Source organism: Notamacropus eugenii, chromosome 3, assembly GCF_028372415.1.
Source record: "Notamacropus eugenii isolate mMacEug1 chromosome 3, mMacEug1.pri_v2, whole genome shotgun sequence".
NCBI classification, from domain to species: Eukaryota; Metazoa; Chordata; class Mammalia; order Diprotodontia; family Macropodidae; genus Notamacropus; species Notamacropus eugenii.
In genome coordinates, this window is record NC_092874.1 from 295,777,283 (window position 1) to 295,796,333 (window position 19,051).

At 47.1% G+C, this 19,051-nt stretch overlaps 1 protein-coding gene across 7 annotated transcripts in view; it reads right to left on the reverse strand.

Annotated features, from left to right (window-relative positions):
* The window catches only part of CSNK1E (casein kinase 1 epsilon), a 59,665-nt gene that overhangs the window by 25,087 nt on the left and 15,527 nt on the right, over positions 1–19,051 (reverse strand). The gene's annotated exons all lie outside the window — the stretch shown is intronic.

Sequence of the window (19,051 nt, forward strand, 5' to 3'; positions counted from 1 at the left end):
GAATGTCAAGAGTTGGAAGGGAACATTAGGACAAATGATATCAGAGCTGGGAGGAGCCTTAAAACAGATGATGTTACAGCTGGGAAGGACCCTAGAACAAGGAATAGCAGAGCATAGAATGTTTGAGCTGGAAAGGGATTCTAGAGCTCATCTGGTCCAAAGCAATCATTTTTAGAGGTGAAGGGGGCATTTCTGTAGTATTTCAAGGTTTGGAAATCTTATGTCATTTGATCTTCCCAGTAACCTTGGGAGGTACAGTATCTTGCCCAGGGTCACACTGCTAGTCAGTGCCTGAGGCTGAATTTGAACTCAGGCCTTCCCAACACTAAGTCCACAACTCTAATGCCCCACATCATCTAAGTTGTCCAAGATCCTCCCACCAGGTCCTCCGACTTCAGAAATCTAGGGCATTTCCTACTACACCATCCTGTCACCTCCATCATCTTTCCCTCTCCAACTCCTCCTTCACACCCATTGCCAGCTGGTGATGCCCTAATGCATAAAGCCTGGAGGCAAGAAGACCCGAGTTCAAATTCAGCCTTAGGCAGACTAGTTGCAAAGTCATCCTCTCGCGACCTATTGTAAGCACCTCGAGGGAAGAAGGGATTTCATTTCATCTAAACAATCATCCCTTACCCTGCATTGGATCACAAACTTAGAATTATGCACGAAAACAAAGTAAAAGATGTAATCACAGGAGAGGGAACAGCAAGATGCGCCAAGTCAGGTAGAGTGATCTGGGCATATCATGTGCGCCACTGGGACCCCAGGATAGCAAAGCACTCAACGAAGACCCTAGCCACCGGATGGATTTTCTGTGGCCACCTCACAGGATGGCCCACTACCAGGATGAAAGAAATCCCTGACCCAGTGGAGCATCTGAGTACCACTCCCAGTCCCTAACCAGGAGCTCAGCATACAGCAGGTACTTACTTAATAAATATTTGCACGATGAATGGCTAGGGAATGTTAAACTGGATCTAGCTTTCCAGCTTTGTCTTCATTTGCTTCCCCCCCAGGTTGATGTCATGTATTTGTTTGTTCAGTAGTAGCCAATTGAATCCCCCCAGCACCCGCCCACATACCACCATGATTGCACAAGGGGGTGAGACCCCAGACACAAAAGCCAAAGGAGCCACTGAACGACTCATTACCATTCATTCATTCATCAAACATTTATTAAGCATTTACTAGGTTCTGAGCACTCTCCTAAATGCCTAGGGGTGATATCATTACCATCTGACCCCATAGTGAGGAAGCGCGGAGAGTAGTCTTCCCAGAGTGGCCAGAACATTGGATATGGGGTCCAAGGGCAAGGTTCCATCTCCAAGCTCTGCCACTTACAATCTGTATGATCTTGGTCTAGTCACTTTCCTCTTGGTACCTTAGCTCTCTCCTCTGTAAAATGAGGAGGTTGAACTCCTGACTCAGAAGGTCTCTGAGCTCTAATCCAAAGGGCTTAGCCTCCATCTGCTGGCTGTGAAGTAGCCTCAGTTCTGGCAGTCTTAAACATGGATCTTCCTCATAGGGAAAACATCCCTGGGGTGGGAAGTATGACCCATGACTCCCCTTCTCCCGCTCCAGGGTCCTCTCCTACCTGAATCTCACTCCCAAAACCTCATCCAGAGCCATAGCAGGTACCCCTCAATAAAAGACCCAGCCCTTAGGTCAGGGCTTTGGGAGCATTAAGCTTCCTGGGGAACTTCAGCTGGGTGTTGGACCACAGGGCAGATTTCAGTCCAATGTCTGGAAACTCTTTCTAAGAGTAAGAGCCATCCAGATGTGGAATGGGATGCCCTAGGAGGTGACTCCCCCCAACCCCACCCTGAGTCATCAAATACAGGCTTGTCTGGGCTATTATGGAGGATGGGACCTTTGTTCAGGCTGGTGTTGGACTCCATGGCCCCAGAGGTCCTTTCAAATTCTGTAATTCTCTAGCTCCTTGGAACTGATCCATGGGACCTCACCTTTGAGCCCCAGGCTTTCTCCTACGCACATTTCTCAGCCTTACTGCTGTCTAATTCCCGACTTTCCCACCTTGGTCCCAGAACCTGCTTGGTTCGCTGGGGTTAGAGACTGTCTACACCTGATTCCAGATTACCCATCTACTTTCAACTGTCCTTGCTACCACTAATTCTTGGTCCTTAGTTCCTGCACCCACTCGTCCTTCCCCTCTCTGCTCCCATACATTCCAGGGCACAATAGTGTGCCATCTCTAGGGTTAGGAACACAGACAGTTAAGTTCTTTTCTTTCTTTCTTTCTTTTCTTTCTTTCTTTCTTTCTTTCCTTCCTTCTTCCTTCTTCCTTCCTTCCTTCCTTTTCTTTCTTTCTTTCCTTCCTTCCTTCTTCCTTCCTTCCTTCATTCCTTTTCTTTCTTTCTTTCTTTCTTTCCTTCCTTCCTTCTTCCTTCCTTCATTCCTTTTCTTTCTTTCCTTCCTTTCTTCTTCCTTCCTTCCTTCATTCCTTTTCTTTCTTTCTTTTTTCTTTCTTTTTTTCTTTCCTTCTTTTCTTTCTTTCTTTCTTCCTTTCTTTCTTTTTTTCCTTCCTTCCTTCCTTCCTTCCTGTCTTCCTGTTTGTTTTTCGAGGCTGGGTCTCCCTAGGTAACAGCTCCTTCCCCCTCTAAAGGGGGAGAGGAGAAAGATTTTCCCATTGAGGACATTAATGATATGCATCCTTTGCCCAGAAAAAAAGAGACCAATTTAATCAAGCAGTTCATTTCTCCCAAAGTCCATACAAGAGAAGGCTTCTCCTCAGATCTCCTGCCCAGCAAGCCCCCCAGAAGGTGGAGGAGGGAAATTAGCCCATCTCCCAGCATCTCCTCTACTTCATAAACCTAGAAAGTGGTCCACACAGTCCCTCTTCCATGGCCTCATTTGTCTCCCAGTTGTCTGGCAAGATGGGACCTCATAGATTCTATCTACGGGTCAACCATAGTTCCAATGTGCAATCAAAGACTAAACGAGTACTTTCTTCTTGGCCTCAGTTTCCTTCGCCAGTAATGGGTTGAATGATCCAGGAAGGGGGCAGAACCACCCTCTCTAAATATCTCTGAAACCAAGACAAGCTCACAGCCGTGGAGTGTATGGCCCTGTCTGGAAGGAAGACACCCTCAACTCTCCTAATACCCAGCCACAACCCAACTATTCTAATACCCAGTCAGGACTCAACTCTCCTAATACTCAGCTAGGAAGGACTACGCAAAACTAGAGAATCTCAAAGCTAGAAGAGACACTAGAGGCTCACAAGTCCAATTCAAACCTAGAAAGGCAGACTGGTCACTGGATAGTGTGATGGCCTTAGAGTTAAATATGAAAGACATGACTTCAAATTCTGCCTCCTCAAACACATGCTAGCTGTGTGACCCTGGGAAAATCATGTAGCTACTCTAGACCTCAGTTTCCTCTTCTGTAAAATGAGGAAATTCAGTTAAATGACCTCCAAGGTCCCTTTCAACTCTAGATCTATGATACTATGATGCAGTGATCCTTTGACCTCTCTGAGCCTCAGTTTCCTTCTGTGTAAAATAAAGGGCTTGGATTAGGTGACCTCTGGGGTATTTGCTAGCTCTAAAGCTCTCCTCCTATAATCTGAGCAGTTTTTATAGCCACCTTGACGAGGCGTTTGAGAGATCTGGAAGACAGGTACACTCTGTGTGTTTCTTCTTCTGTCTACCTCATGGTTCCACCATCACAGAACCTCAGAGCTGAAAGGGGCCTTAGATATCATCTGATTCAACCCCGTCATCATCATCATCATCATCATGAGTAAGAACAATAACCAACATTTATGGAAACCTTCAAAGTTTGCAAAGCTCTTTTACATAATTATCTCAGGGAATCCTCAAAACAAGCCTTTGAGATAGGTAGGACAGGTGTTATTATCTCCATTTTACAAATGGAGAAACTGAGGCTGGTAGAGGTCAAGGCACGTGTTCAAAGTACCACACCCAGTAAAGGGACAAAGGGAGGATTTGAAGCCAGGTCTGTCTACTGGGCTGCTGGGTCTCGTTTGACAGATGGGGAAACTGAGGCCCAAACAGCCACAGTGAGTTAGTGGCAGGACTAAAATGAGCCTCATGACTCTCAGCACAGGGTTCTTTTCCACTGATAATTATAATTAGACGCAGCATTTATAGAGGAGTTGAAAGTTTGTAAACACTTTCCACACATTATCTCACCATGAGACAGTTGATGCTGGCCATTTTACAGATTCATCTGTAATCATCACCATTATGACCATTCTACAGATGGGGAAACAGAGTCAGAGAATTGGTAAAGTGATTGACCCAAGGCCCCACAGCTGGGAAGTGTCTGGGGAAAGATTCAAACTGAGGCCTGACTTCCTGACACCACGTCCAACATTTGATCAACCTCATTCTCAAGATGCCACATGGCCCACAAAGAATCCCATTTTATGGCAAAATGAAAGACAAAGGACTTGGATACCATCTTTTTTCCTCTTTAAATAGTTCTCCCAGAGGATTAGGTTGATTTTTTAAAAAAGGCCTTTGGTTTTGACCAGTGATCCCATCATTGTAGAAATTCCCTCTACCCAAATGGGTCAGGTTGGGAAGAAGCTGGTCTTACAAAGTAGCTTGAGATACTCAGAGGTTAAAGCACTTGTCCAGGGTCACCAAGTAAATGTCCGATATAGGATTCAAAGGTTTGGAGACTGTCATCCCTGAGGACTGTTTCCTTTTCTAGAAAGTTAGCAGTGCTCAATGGGAAGTTAAGTGACTCGTCCAGGGTCACACAGCCAGCATGTGGTAGAAACTGAACCAAAGCCCAGGTCTGTCTGTGGCCAAGATCGCTGCCTCTCCAAAAAAACCCAAACAGTCGCAGATTGGCAAACTTTTCCTGACTAAAAGACGCTATACAAAGTGACTCAAATATTGCAAATGGAAGCAACAACAAAACAATCAGAGCTAAATTTTGAAAAGTTTCCTTCAAAGAGGTAGGGGACAATGAGTGCAGAGTACTACATACCCTGCATGTCAGACTCAGTTGGAATTCGGTTAGTTTGGCTCCCCTCCTCCCCCACTCCCCTTTGTGTTTATTCTTTAGTTTGGTAAAGCAGTCTCTGGCAGGGGGAGAGAATAAAATATAAATATATTGATATAAAAATTGTTTTTAAATTTTTAACCTTCCTTGTAATTTGCAAGGTTGAAAGGAGTCCCCTTCTAAGACCCATTCACAGACTCAGTCAATCAACCAAAGAACATCTGTGGGGCACTAATGCCACTGTTACCCATGTACCCTCTACTCTTGCTAAGTACTAGAAGCCACAAAGATAATGAAGCGGTACCATGGGTAGCATATGACAGAAATAGGTGTCGAACCCAGGCACCATGGCTCCCAAGCAGAGTTGCCTCCAGTATCCCCCAAGGATGCCCACATTTCTAACAGAGAACTCCATGCTCCCTCCCAAGTGGAGGGAACAGAAAGGCAGGTTCTGGTCTGGCTGTCCCAGAAGGCTGTAACCCTAAGAACTAGCCCAAGGTGCACCAGCATGCCTGGGTGTGTAATGAGCTCCAACATGAAGCCGAGGTCCTCTCATTACTTGTTCATAGAATCAGTCATACAAACGGAGCTAGATAAAACCTCAGAGGCCCAGAGAGGTCAGAGGCTTGCCCAGTGTCACTCGGGTAATAAGTAGCAGATGTGGGATTTGAACCCGGGCTCTCTGACTCCAGAACCAGTGTCTCCTTACTCTGTACCCTTATTAGAAGTTTGCAGAAAGGAATCTATGCTCAGACTTAAGGTGGATTATGGTCTTTGAGCTTCCCTCCAGCTCAGAGATCCTAGAAATCCCAGCAAGGCATCCCTTCCCCTGTGTCTGGACCATAGCCTCCTCCTCTGTAAAGGAGGGAGCTGGACTCAGTGGCCTCCGGGGTCCCTTTCACCTGTAGGTCTATGGAGCAGTGGCAGAGACACAGGAGAAGAGAGTGGTCAGCAAAGCCTACCAGACGAGGGGCAGAAAAGATGTGCCCTTGTGAGGCAGGCCAAAGTGCACAGTCCTCCTTAGCATGTGTGTGTGTGTGTGTGTGTGTGTGTGTGTGTGTGTGTGTGTGTGTGTGTGTGTGTGTGTGTGTGTCCAGGAGTAGGGGCCACAGTCCAGCAGGAAGGCCTGGCCACACCCGCCCTGATAGCCTGGGCAGCAGAAGCTGTTTCAGACATTTATTCAAGACGCTCGGAGTCCAAGGTGTTTCTCCAGTCTCTGATGGGAAGGATAGGGTGGGAGGTGTTGAGGGGGCAGGGAGAAGGGGCCAGGAAGGATCCCTCGCAGGGTTCCCCAGGCAACAGGATAGGACTGAACATTCCCTTCTAGGCAAATGGCCCAGGATAGGAAAACTGTCCTGTCTCCTCCTCCCTTCAGGACATTGATCTCACAGATATGCCTACCCCAAGGAGATCTACCAGCAGGTCCAAAATGTTCATGGATGTGTGGACACATAGACTTCCCAGCTCCCACCCTGCCTGCCACCAGGGTGTATATGACTCCCCTCCATCAGGAAAAACGAGTCTACTGAAAGCCTAGGAGCCAGGACTCGATTCACCTTGGATTATATGGCTCAATGAGTTAGAGTCAGAAGGGACTGCAAAAACCCAGTCCAATCTGTTCATTTTACAAATGAGGAACCTGCATGCCAGAGGTCAAGTGACTTGGGTCAAGTCACCCTGCTAGTCAATTTCAGTGCTGAGGCTTGAACCCAGGCCTGCTGATAAAATCCAGCGGGGTCTCTTCTCTTCTCCTTGAGGAGGAAGCTCCCCTGGGGAGGTGCTATTTTTGTCCTTTCCTGCTCTCCTCCCCCAGGCAGAGGCCTGGAAGGATCCCACAGTGAGGACCACAAGGACAGGGCTGGGGGTCATCAGGGTGGCTACCCTGGGACAATTAGCTCTGCCCTGCTTGGACCCACTAGGCTGAACTTGAAGCAGGTTGAGGCTCGACACAATTATAGCTGGCCACAAGCGGTGCGGGGGCTGCCCCCCCTAAAGCAGAGTTTGGATCACTATTCTGGCATGTTTTACGGAGGATCCTCAGAGGGTCCAGGCTGGCCTGAGGAGCTGCTGAGCTCCCGCCGAACCATCAGGCTCTGAAATCTGGGATCAGAGCAGAGCCTTCTTCAGCTGCCAGCTAGCATAGATGGTCTCTGAACTCTCTGACAGTCCAGGGGCCGGCCAGGGGCAGGGGTGGAGAGCCTTCAGCCTTCTAGGCTCTCCACTGTGACCCTTTGACTGAATCCAAACTTCACAGAACAAATCCCCTTTATAAAAGGATTTGTTCTGGAAAACTTGAACTCAAAGGGCCGTACTCAAGATCATAGATCTTGATCATAGATATAGGGCTGAAAAGCCCATGGTCCAGCCTCTTCCTTCTACAGGTAAAGAAACTGAGGCCCAGGGAGGTGAGCTGACTAGGCAGCTAGGTAGACATCTTATATTTTACATATCATATTTCTGTTATACTTTTTTTCATAAACACCCTGTTGACTAGAGTCAGAAATTAAAACTTTTCCCTTCAGTTCTAAACAATATTTTATCTATTGGACCTGAAGTCAGGAAGACCTGAATTTAAGTCCTGCCTCAGATGACCCTGGGCAAGTCATTCAACCTCTGTCTGCCTCAGTTTACTCATCTGTAAAATGAGCACAGTAATAATAACTCCTACTTCCTGGGCAGTTGTGAAGATCAAATGAGATATTTATAAAATGCTTTGATAAACCTTAAAGCATTATATGCTAGTTATTAGTAATATTTTATTATTTTCACCATTATACAACATTCATAGATCTAGGACTGATAGAGACTTCAGTGGCCATCTAGCACAACTTTTCATTTTAAAAAGGAGGAAAGCAAGATCCAGAAAGTGGAAGAGTTTTGCCTTAGGCCAGGGGTGGAGAATCTGAGGTCCTCTAGGTCCTCAAGTGCAGCCCTTTGACTGAATCCAACTTCACAGAACAAATCCCATTCGTAAAAAGGCTTGTTCTGTTAAACCTAGACACAAGTTGCACCCAGGGACCTAGAAAGCCACATGTGGCCTCAAGGCTGAAGGGTCCTCACCCATGGCCTAAGGTCATAAAGTCAGTAAATGTCAAAGATAGGATTTGAACCCAGGTCCTTTAACTCTGGGGACAATGCTCTGTAACTCACTGCCTACTACGGCTTAAAGGAATGACCACTGATGTGGCCCCCCCACCCTCCCCCTAAAAAAATTCCTATTCCCACCAATACCCAAATTCTCAGCCTTTCTTATTTCAGTAATTCCAATGATCCAGTATAACTTAAGGAAAACAGGCTTTGGAGATAAAGAATCTGGGTTTGAATTCTGGATTTTCTTCTTACTTCCTGTGTGAACTAGAGCTAGTCACTTCACCTCTGTGGACCTCAGTTTCCCCATTTGTAAAATGAAGGGGTTGGACCCGATGCCCCTGAGACCTCTTCCTTCTGTGTCTAAACTATGAGTCTATGATCCTATCATTCAACGATTTTTAAAGTCCTTTCCAGATACAGGGCCTCTGATCTCTTCAGCTCCCTTTGCAGACTGGATTGTTCTCTTCCAATGCAAAGCGAGAAAAGGACTCTTCATGGGAGTTCTCCGTGCCCTTGGTGGAGCAGGAAGCAGGCACACTTCTGCAATTTTGCTCTTCTAGCTGCTAAGAACATGGAGGGGGAGGGGAGGAAGCAGGGCTAGACTCTCCATTTCTGGTTTACTATCCCCAGCCCTGCCTGCCAAACTGGTTTCAAAATCAGGACTGGGGGTGGGGTATACAGACTTTGCTGGGGGCCTGCAGGCCTCTCTCAAGAACTAAACTTGGTTCTGGGCTGGCTGAGGAGGAAATCTTCCAATAGGATGAGAGGGGGAAGCCTGAGTAGCCCGAAAAAGGGCAAAAAAGAGGGAAGTCCTGGTCTAAGGCCACATGGAACCTGGGTGGACATTAAAGGACCTGGGTGCCAATCCGGTCCCAGTAACTTACTACTGTGCCATCTGTGACAAGTTTCTAACCCTGTTTCCTCTCCTATAAAGTAAGGATACTATTACCAGTCCTGTTACATGTTATATGTTACTATTTCCCAGGGCTACTGTTGAGATTCAAATGAGAAAACTAGTGTCAAAACAGTTTACGCAATGCTACATATGGAAAGAGCCCTGCCTCTGTGGTTACAGGGCCTGGGTTCAAATCCTACCTTTGGTGCTCACTACTGGGTGACCTTGAGGAAGTCACCATCTGTAAAATAAGAGGTTGTCCTCAATGACAATCGAAGGCCTTTCCAATTCTAGATCCAAATCTAGATCTAGATTCCAAATCTAGATTCTAGATCTAGGGCCCTATGGTCTTATGGTAATGGGTATGTAGAGGGAGGGGAGGATTTAGATCTGAAACAAACCTTAGAGATGGCCTGGGGTTAAAAAAATCATAATAATTTCACTATAATTCATTTTCTTTTTACAACACATTTACTGCGTTGTTTCTTATGCATTTAAAATCATGATTCTGAGGAGTTCCTACGCTTCCCCAGTAGACCAGAGGGGTCCACAACACGTACAAAAAAGGCTAAGAACCCCTGCTCTAGTTCAACCTCCCCATTTCATTTATTGTAATCAATTGTTCATTTTTTTGTTTGTCCTGACGTTGATTGACAAGTATGAACATTTCCACCAACCCTGAATTTTACAGATGAGGAAACTGAAACCCATGGAATAGAAATGAGTTGTGCAAGATCACACAGCCAAATTTGTGACAGAGCTGAGATTAGAACCTAGTCAGATGACCAGTCTGGGACCCTTTTCCTCTGTGGACCACACTGACTCTCAGGATATGTGCTATGTCAGGACAAATAGACCAGCCCTCTGCAAGCATTCAGCAGGAGGTTTTCTGAATCTTCACAAGCTTTCTCCCCATATTTCAGATGATAAAGTAGAGCTAGGATTTCCATGGGGCATTGAAAACAAACTGGGGACACAAGGCTGGCAGCCACAGAAATGAGAGAAGATGGGACTGTCTGAGAAGAGTAAGTAAGGTAACAAAGTCACAAATCAACAGGATGAAAAAGAAATAAACATGAAACGGAAGAACTTTCTTACTGGCTCATGTTTCTAAAGCACTTCACAAATTTCAAGTTATTTCCCTTCTACATCAGAGAGACAGGTAGTAGCAAGAATCTTTATCCCTATTTTTCAGAGGAGAAAATTAAGGTTCAGAGAGTCCTCTTGACTTGTCTATGGCTGTCCAGAGTATTTCAAACACAGCCTCTGGACTCCTTGTCCACATGTCCATTCTTTGACCAAACCACCAGGTCTCCCCCAGGAAGCCACACATTTCTTTGTCTGTTAGGATGTTAGAGTGGTGGACACAATGCTGCCCTCGCTAAGAAAAGCAGAGTCTGCTCAGAATCTGAAGAATTCACCAGCCTAGGCTGAGACAGTCAGAGCTGGACCTTTTGAGGTCATTCATTTCGCAGATGAAGTCACACACCTAACAAAAGACAGGGGTGGTATTCGAACCCAGGTACTCCTGACTCAGAATCCATGGCAAGAGTTCAGCTCCCCTCCCCCAGGCTTCTCCCAATCCCAGAAACAGCTGCTCTGGGTGTTGAGGTTAGGGAGTTCATTTAGGCCAAGAAAAGCACAGACATGGCCAAAGGCTTCACCAACTGCCTACCCCGCCTTGAACCCAAACCACACTCCAAACAAGCAAGAGGCTTCTTGAGAGGAGACACCCATGAGGCCATGCCTGGCTAGTAATGGGGAAGGTTTTAAGGACAGGCTCTGGGTAGAATCACACTGACTGGTTCCTTTTCCTTTAACCCTTTTCTTATACCAACCCTGGGGGTCAAGCACTGCAAATATCATATACATTCTACATATATGGAAACTGAGGCCCAAATCTACATTGCTACTAAACGTCAGAGCTTGGATTCAAAGTTGACTCCTGATTCCCAGAAGAGTGGCCTTTCTACACCAAGAAGGAGCAGAAAGATGAGGGAAAGTTGGAGTCATGATCCTGAGGACCTTGGGCAAGTCATCTCCCCTGGATGAGCCTCAGTTTCCTCAGGCATAAAATGGGGCTAACGACACAGGCACCTCCGAGAACAGTTGTGAGAAGCAAAATGAAATGAAGCAAAAAGCATCATACACACAAAGCTCCTTAACTATAAATACCAACAGAAGCAACGAGAGACCTCCTTCTCCTTTCTTGGGGTTTTGGGATGCTTCATCTCCTGTGGCCTCTGCCCAAGCTGTGTCCCACACCAGGACATACTCCCTTCTTGCCTCTGCCTCTGCCTTCCAGAATCCCCAATTTTCTTTGTTTTCATCATTTTCATCAAGGCTACCTCCTCCAGAAAGCCATTCCTGATCTCTCCAACCACTAGCGCCTTCTTCCCCCAATTCTCTTGTATACATACATTGTCCCCCCCATAGAACATAAGCTCCTTCAGGACAGAAGCTGTTTTTATTTTTTCCTCTGTACTCCTAGTACCTTGCATGGGGTAGGTGTTTAATAAATGCTTATCAGCTGTCTGAACAATAATTATTCTTGTCAGACAATGTAACAACATTGGATAGGTATCAATAACACAAAATATTAGCTTCCTAGATCCCCTAAGATGTTCAGAGAACCAAATCTTTTCTCTACCTCAGTCCAGGGTCCAGGAAAGGGAGTTCCCATTCTAAAAACCTTCTCTTAAGGATTACAGAGGGCAACTAGGTGGCATAGTGGTTAGAGCACCAGGCCTAGAGTCAGGGAGATCTAAGTTCAAATCCAACCTCAGACACTTCCTAGCTGGGTGAACCTGGGCAAGCCCCTTCACCTTGTTTGCCTTGGTTTCTTCATCTGTAAAAAGAGAGGGAGAAGGAAATGGCAAACCACTCCACTATCTTTGCCAAGAAAACCTCAAATCGGGTCACTGAGAGTCAGACACATCTGAGCAACAAAAGGACCTTATAACTTAGAGCTAGCCCTCAGAAGTCATTTTACAGATGAGGAAACTGAGGCCCAGAGGAAAGAACGGAACCTACTCAGTATCACCCAGACCACAAGCAGCTCTAGGTCCTCCAACTCCAAATCCAGTCAGGTCTCTATCTTTGTACTTCAAGCACTGCACACAGGACTGCACATACAGTAGGCACTGAGTGTTTGCTGAATTGTTCATGCATTACCCAGAATTCTTTCATTCTCCTTTGCCTTTTTGGGTCCCCATTCCACCCCTGGCCTCTTCCACTGGAGCAGAGCAGTGATTGTCAAACTTTTGATCTCAGAACCTCTCTATATTCTTAAAAATTATTAAAGACTACCCCCAAAAAGCTTTTCTTTATGTGTGTTATAGCTCTTGTTATTTACCATGTTAGAAATGAAAACATCTTAGTTTTGACTTTGCAGATGCTGTAAAAGGGGGTTTGGGGACCCCAGAGGTCCCCAGAGCATACTTTGAGAACCACAGAAGTAGAGCGAAGATGCAAGAAAAGGTTAATTTTCTAGAACCACAAACTCAGAACTGGAAAGAATTACCCATCCAGCCCAACCCTTTCATTTTACAGTTGGGGAAACTGAGGCCCAGAGAGGGAAATGACCTGGCAAGGTCACCCCAGGAATGAATGACAGAATGATGATTTAAAGCTAGGCCCTCTGACTCCCAAATCGATGCTCTTTCTCCCTGGGGCCTGCAGAGGAGGTGGGAGAAGCCCAGAGAGAAACAGCTTGAGCAGGGGTCACACAGCTGGTAAGTGTCACAGTTAGATTTTGAACCTTTGATTCCAAATTCAGTTTTCTTTCCAGTAAATCACAAAATCCCCTGTTGTTGTCCTTGCCTCATCTCCCCTCTCCCAAAAGGGGAACTGAGAACATCTATGGATGTCTGTCATCTGACAACCAAATGGGGGTTTCTGACCCCCCTTACCACCAAACCCGGAAGGCCGTTTTTCCTCCAGGCAGCCCTGAGCTGTGTCTGGCAGGCCCAGGCAAGGCTGCCTTCCCATGTGTGGCTCTCCCCCTTTCCCTCCGCCCTTCCCACGAGGGCTGGAGCAGATGGCAGAAGTTGGAAGGGGTGAGAGAGTTAACAGGCCCAGAGACAAAGGGAGCACAAAGCTCTCCCTCCCTCCCTCCCACCCACTGAAGGAGGGGCCCAGCCACCAGGAACGGGAGCCCCTGACAACCCATTGGCAGCGGCAGCCCCAGAATGCTTTGCCCGACAGACAATTCCCAGCACACAAACGAGCAAAGGCCTTTCAGTCAGTCCCAGCCTCATCAGGGCCTGCGCTGCCATCCCTGCTTTCTCCATCCCCTCCCCTCCTCGCCCAGAATGGCCAGATCTGACTGCTGGTACTCTCAGGACCCCCACCTGGGGGCAAGCCAAGTGTCAGACTTCACCACAACATGCCAAGCCCAGTCAATCCTGCCGGTAACCTTTCCCTCTCCCCCACCTCCAGGCCAAGCAAGCCAGTCATCCCCCTAAACATGTCTCCTGGCAGCATCTCCATCACCCCCACCTCACATGCCTTCATCTAGACCCAGCTCAAGGTTTCCATGCAACTTTCTCTGAGCGGCCAAGTCATAAATGGGAAAAGGCACTGGGTCCAGAGTACTGTCTGCTATCAATATTCAGATTTTGTTACTGTTGCTATTAATACTAGCTGCTCCTTACTAGTGCTTAGAAGGTTCACAAAGCACTTTAGATGCTTTATCTCATTTGATTCTTGAGGCAACTCTGTCCCTCTCATTTTCCCCATTTTACAGATGAAGAAACTAAGGCAAGAAGTTATGTGACTTGCCCCCTCAGGGTCACACTGCTAGTAAGGCATGATTCAAACAGGACATCCTACCTCCAGGGCCGGAGCTCTAGACTCTAGATCATGGTTCTGTTCCTGGTGCCTCTGAACATGTCACTTCCTCTTGATGGACCTCAGTTTCCTTCTCTGTCAAACGGGTCACTCCCAGTTCTGACATTCTAATATCCCTCTCCATTTTGATATCCTAGGTCTCTTTGGGAGACATTGAAAATAGCAATGAATTTGGACTTAGAGAACCCTGGGTTCCCATCCCATGTCTGATCCTTCTTAGCTGTGTGACCCTAAGGGACGACTTTCATCTGTAAAATGAGGCATTGGGTGGATCACCTCTAAGCTCCAATGTTCTATGATCCCCAGCTCCCCCTCCCACTCTCTCACAGCCTGGGATGTGTTTCCACTGGGCTCCTCAGTCCTTTCTATCCTTCCCAAATGCTTATCATACTCAAGGGAGCATAAGTCTGGGAAGTGGTATATTTTATCACTCTAGGTGGGTTCCTTGAACATGGGGACACCAAATCTGCCACATCTATCTAATCCTGGTATACAGTGGTAGTTAATAAATGCTTATTAGTGAATGAAGGCATGAACGAACAAAATAAACGGACCATCTACAAACTGTACCTCTGGGGATTATAGCCAAATGAGAAGAGGAGAAAGGGCAGGATGGGACCTGGGTTCAAATCCAAACTCAGATGCTTGCCACCTGTGTGACCTTAGACTTGACCTTCTTGGGCCTCAGTTTCCCTCTCTGTAAAATAAGGTAAATAAACTCTGAGGTTATCCTTGTGGGTCAGAGGTTAATCCTAGTCCCTTGGATAAGTCCCTGCCCATCTCCTCTTGTAGAAAATGATGAAGCCAGCTTTGACCTCTATGGCCCCTGCCAGCTCTTAGCCCAACAATTCCTTTAGACCCAAGCCACGGGACTTGCAAAGGTCCAGCCATCAGCCAGGCACCTCCAAATGGTGAAAAGAAATTCCTTCTCCCCCAGACAGAAGGAAGGCAGATGGAGCCATACAGCTTCCTCTTTTCCCTTTGACCTCTCTGCTCTGCCCCCAGCCCCACCTCCTGTTCATGGGGCTCATACTAGTTGAGATAACAAATTTTTTTTGGAAGGACTAGTGAAGAAGAAAGACCAAGCCATCCTTATGCCACCCCCAGCTCCATGGAGGCCAAGTTGGCAGGATGAGCAGAGGCTCACAATGCAGGATCCCCCTAAGGAGACCCATCCCTCCAACCCTGCCCCCCAAAATGGGGCTTTGGCACCTCCATCCCCATTTGGCCAGAACAAGAGGCAACTGAACCAAACTAGCTACACCACTAACATTTGATACAAGACCAGCTGTCCTCCTGGGGGCAGGGCAGGGGGGATACCCCCAAGTCCCACAGCCTCCTTCTGGGCCCACATGACCCTCCGACCAACCCAGCAGTCCTAGAAAGCGACAGAAGCCACAATGGCAGCCCCAGCCTCCCTGGCCACCTGCAGGGTCCATCTGCTCTCACCCCCACTGAGTCCCATCACCCGGTTGGAGGAATTGGCCAGAGCTCTGAACAAAGCGGGAAACGGGTCATCAATGCCACAGAGGGCCAGGAGGAACACAGGAGAGAGGGAAAAGCTTCCAGAGACCAGCCTGACACTTAGATTCATCACAGGTTTGATAGTCCTGGACAAGAGGCACAGGCCAGGCCAGAGGTTTTCCATTAAATTCACAAATGAACTGTCAGCCAAGTCCCACAGGACCTTCAAGAGCAAGAAGACCCTGGAAAGAGCTGGAGAGTGGGAAGGGAGGAGAAAAGGGGGTACCCAGAGAACAAGTGACCATCAATCCTTCCCACCTGGGGCAGGGGAAACCCAAACCCTGAAGAATTCTTCCAAACAAGCCTTGGCCAATGGAGACTGAGCCCAAAGGGTGGGGAGATGGAGACTCAAGAGTTTCAGTGAGTGGTAAGTTCAGCCTGAGTCAGGAGTGTAACAGAGAATCCCCAAGAGCTAATGAGATTCTGGGCAGTATTGAGAGAGACACTGTGCCCGGGACCAGGGAGCCGACAGCCCTGCCCTACCCGACCCCACCTGGAGGATTGGGTTTGGTTCCAGGTGCCGAAATTTAGGAAGAATATCGATAAGCTGGTGAATGTCCAGGGGAGGGTGACCAGCATGGGGCTAAGTGAGTACCATTTGAAGGAACTGGGAACAATTAGTCTAGAGAAGGAAAGACTTGGGGGAAACATGATCAGTGCCTTCAATTTTCTAAAAGGCTTGGGCTCCAGAGGGCACAAAGAGGATCAAAGGTGGGGAGGCGAAAAGGGCAGAGAGGCAGACTGGGGTGAACTATCTCATCAACAAGCATTTATTCAGCACCTTCTATGGGCCTTCTAGTGACCAGAGCTGCCTTCAAGAGTGAGTTGGCTACCTTGGCATGTAATGAGCTCCCCATCACTGGAAGTCTTTAAGCAAAAGTTGGAAGACTATTTGTCAGAGGTGGTGTGAATAAACAAAAGAATAGCAATTGCCAGCACTTCTACAATGCTTTGAAGTTTGTAAAATACATTACGAACATCCTTTCATTGGAGACTCACAACAACGCTGGGTCCGTTATTGTTCAGTTGTGTCTGTGACCCCATTTGGGGTTTTCTGGGCAAAGACACTAGAGTGGTTGGACATTTCCTTCTCTAGCTCTTTTTACAGATGAGGAAACTGAGGCAAACAGGGTGAAGTGACTTGCCCAGGGTCACACTGCTAGGAAGTTTCTGAGGCTGGATTTGACTCTAGGCCTAATAACTTTAGGTACAATTTTATGAGAATATGGGTGGGACAAGTTAGGGGTTCAAACCCAAACTAGAACGATTTGGAAATAAGCCAACATTCCTGCTCAACACCAGAGAGAAAATAAATGCTTAAACTCTCAGGTACGTTGTTACCTGCATTCTCCACAAGCACCTAGCACAGGGATTTGTATACAGTAGGTGATTAATGAATGTTTATTTTTAATTGGAATCTCAGTGTTGTCATCTGCCAAATGGGAGTGGGGAGAAGGTGCCTGGGTGATGTCCAAAGTCCTTCCCAGGGCTTTTTAGGTCTTTTGAAACTCAAGCATCCTGGAGCCACCATGTTAATCCAACTGGAATTAAAGCAAGAGTCCTCCTAGCAGCTTCATGATGGGGACCTGGCTCCCCTGGGTTTGCCAAAACACTTCCTGAGAAACCACCTCTTTCTGGAAGCCTTCCTTGATAACTCTTCATCAAGCAGACCCAACCCTACAGTAGTCATTTGTTTCTCCGCTCCATGGGCATTAACCACTCTCCCATGCTGGATTATAAAATTCTGCAGGTCAAAGATTGGTCCTATTCCTGTCTGTCCCTCCCCCAGTGCCTAGCACAGGGCCCTAGACAGGCACATGGGGGAGGCTTGAGAAAGACCCAATGGGCCCTATGAGAACACCATTCAAGGCTCCACGCCTTTACCTTCAAACACAGATTAGGGGGAGGAGCTTAGGAAGCTGCTCTGGTCCCAGATCCATCATTCTCTGACCAACCTGGTAACTCAGTTTACCTCAACAAGCCTTTATTAAGTACCCTCTAGATGCCAGGGCCTGGGTGAGGCACTGGAGATGCAAAGACAAAAAATCAAACGGTGCCTGCCCTCTTATATTGGGAGATTTACACCTAGAAGGGACCTTAGAGGGTTTCTAGGCCAATCCCCTTTAATGAGAAGGCACCTGGGCCCCAGGGTCACACAGCTAATTAGGTCAGTGGTGGGATTTGTACCCAGGTCTTCCTGGCTCAGAGTCCAGTACCCAAAGTACAAAAGATTCAAAATTATGAAAGTACTTAGAGTTCACCAGATTTAACCCCTTCATTTTACAAGTAGAGAAACCGAGGCCCTGAGGTTAAGTGACCTCCTACTGATTTCATGACTTACCCAAACTCATGCAGCTGGTAAACGATGGAGTCAAAATTCAAATTCAGGTCCTCCATCTGCCTAGCACACAGTAGGCGTTTAATAAATGCTGATTAATTGACACTTTTCACTAGATTAAGATGCCTCTGAACTCTGCTAGGGGGGCTCCTTGTAGAACAGAGGTGTACTCTGTCAGCCCACCCCCAGCTTGCAAGAAGGCCTTGCCAGAGTCTGGCACATAGTAAATGTTGACTGATTGATTAACAAAGCTCTTCCTTTCTCAAAACCACCATCTGGACAGAATGAAGCCTTCACCCCTTTCCCCAATTACCCAGGCTTCAGGCCCCACCTAGACCCATAGACTCAGAGATTATACTAGAGAAAACACTAGACTTAGAGTCAAAACGACTTGTGTTTGAATCCTGGCTCAGATATCTGCCAGTCATATAATTCTGGGTAAGTCACCTAACTGCTCTGAGCCTCAGTTTCCTCCCTTGTAAAATGAAGGGGTTTAGACTAGATGGGTGACCTTGAAGGTCTCTCCTAGCTCTGAATCTACTATCCTAGGAGATAGAAAGACCTGCATTCAGATTCCACACCTGACACTAATTAGCTGTGTAACACCCTCTCCAAATCATTTCATCTGTCTGGTTCTCAGTGTCCCCATCTGTAAAATAAGTGTTTGCAGCCAATGGCCCCAAAGGCCCTTTGCAGTTCTAATTCTAGGAGGCTCTAAGCCTGAGGGGAATGAGAAGCAATGACTTGCCTAAGGTCCCACAATGGGTAAAGAGCAGGAGCCAAGTCCTGATATCACACCCAGAGTTCTCTGCACACCCCACTACTCAGATCACACGCATCTCCTCCCCGAGGACAGGCTAAATGAGGCTCCCCAGCTCCTGCCCTACCTCAGAGGTCACCATCGGGAATTTTTTTTTGATCCAGATCTGTCCTGTTTATAATTTCATTACCACAGGGAACTCCCAATATGGAAAACTCCCTCCACTGATGCAGATTGGTGACTCCTCTCTACCTCAAGGACCTAAAGCCAGGAAAGTTTAAGTGACATACCTAGCCTGTATGTGTCAGAGGCAGGATGTGAACCCAGATTTTCTTAACTTCTAGATGGCTGCCTCTCTATTCCTTTACCAAAATAAAATACATGGGCGACCAAACTCAGGAAAATTCAAGGGTTTAGTGGGGCTCTGTGATAGTAGCCTTTCTCAGCACCCCACTTCCTCCCCACCCCCAAACAGGAAGAATTTTCTACTGATTCAAGATGTCCGAAAATAGGACAGACTGCCTTTGGGGGAAAGGGGCTCCCCACCACCAGCCGGCCCATCGCCAGACACATTGCAATGTAGATTTCTGCC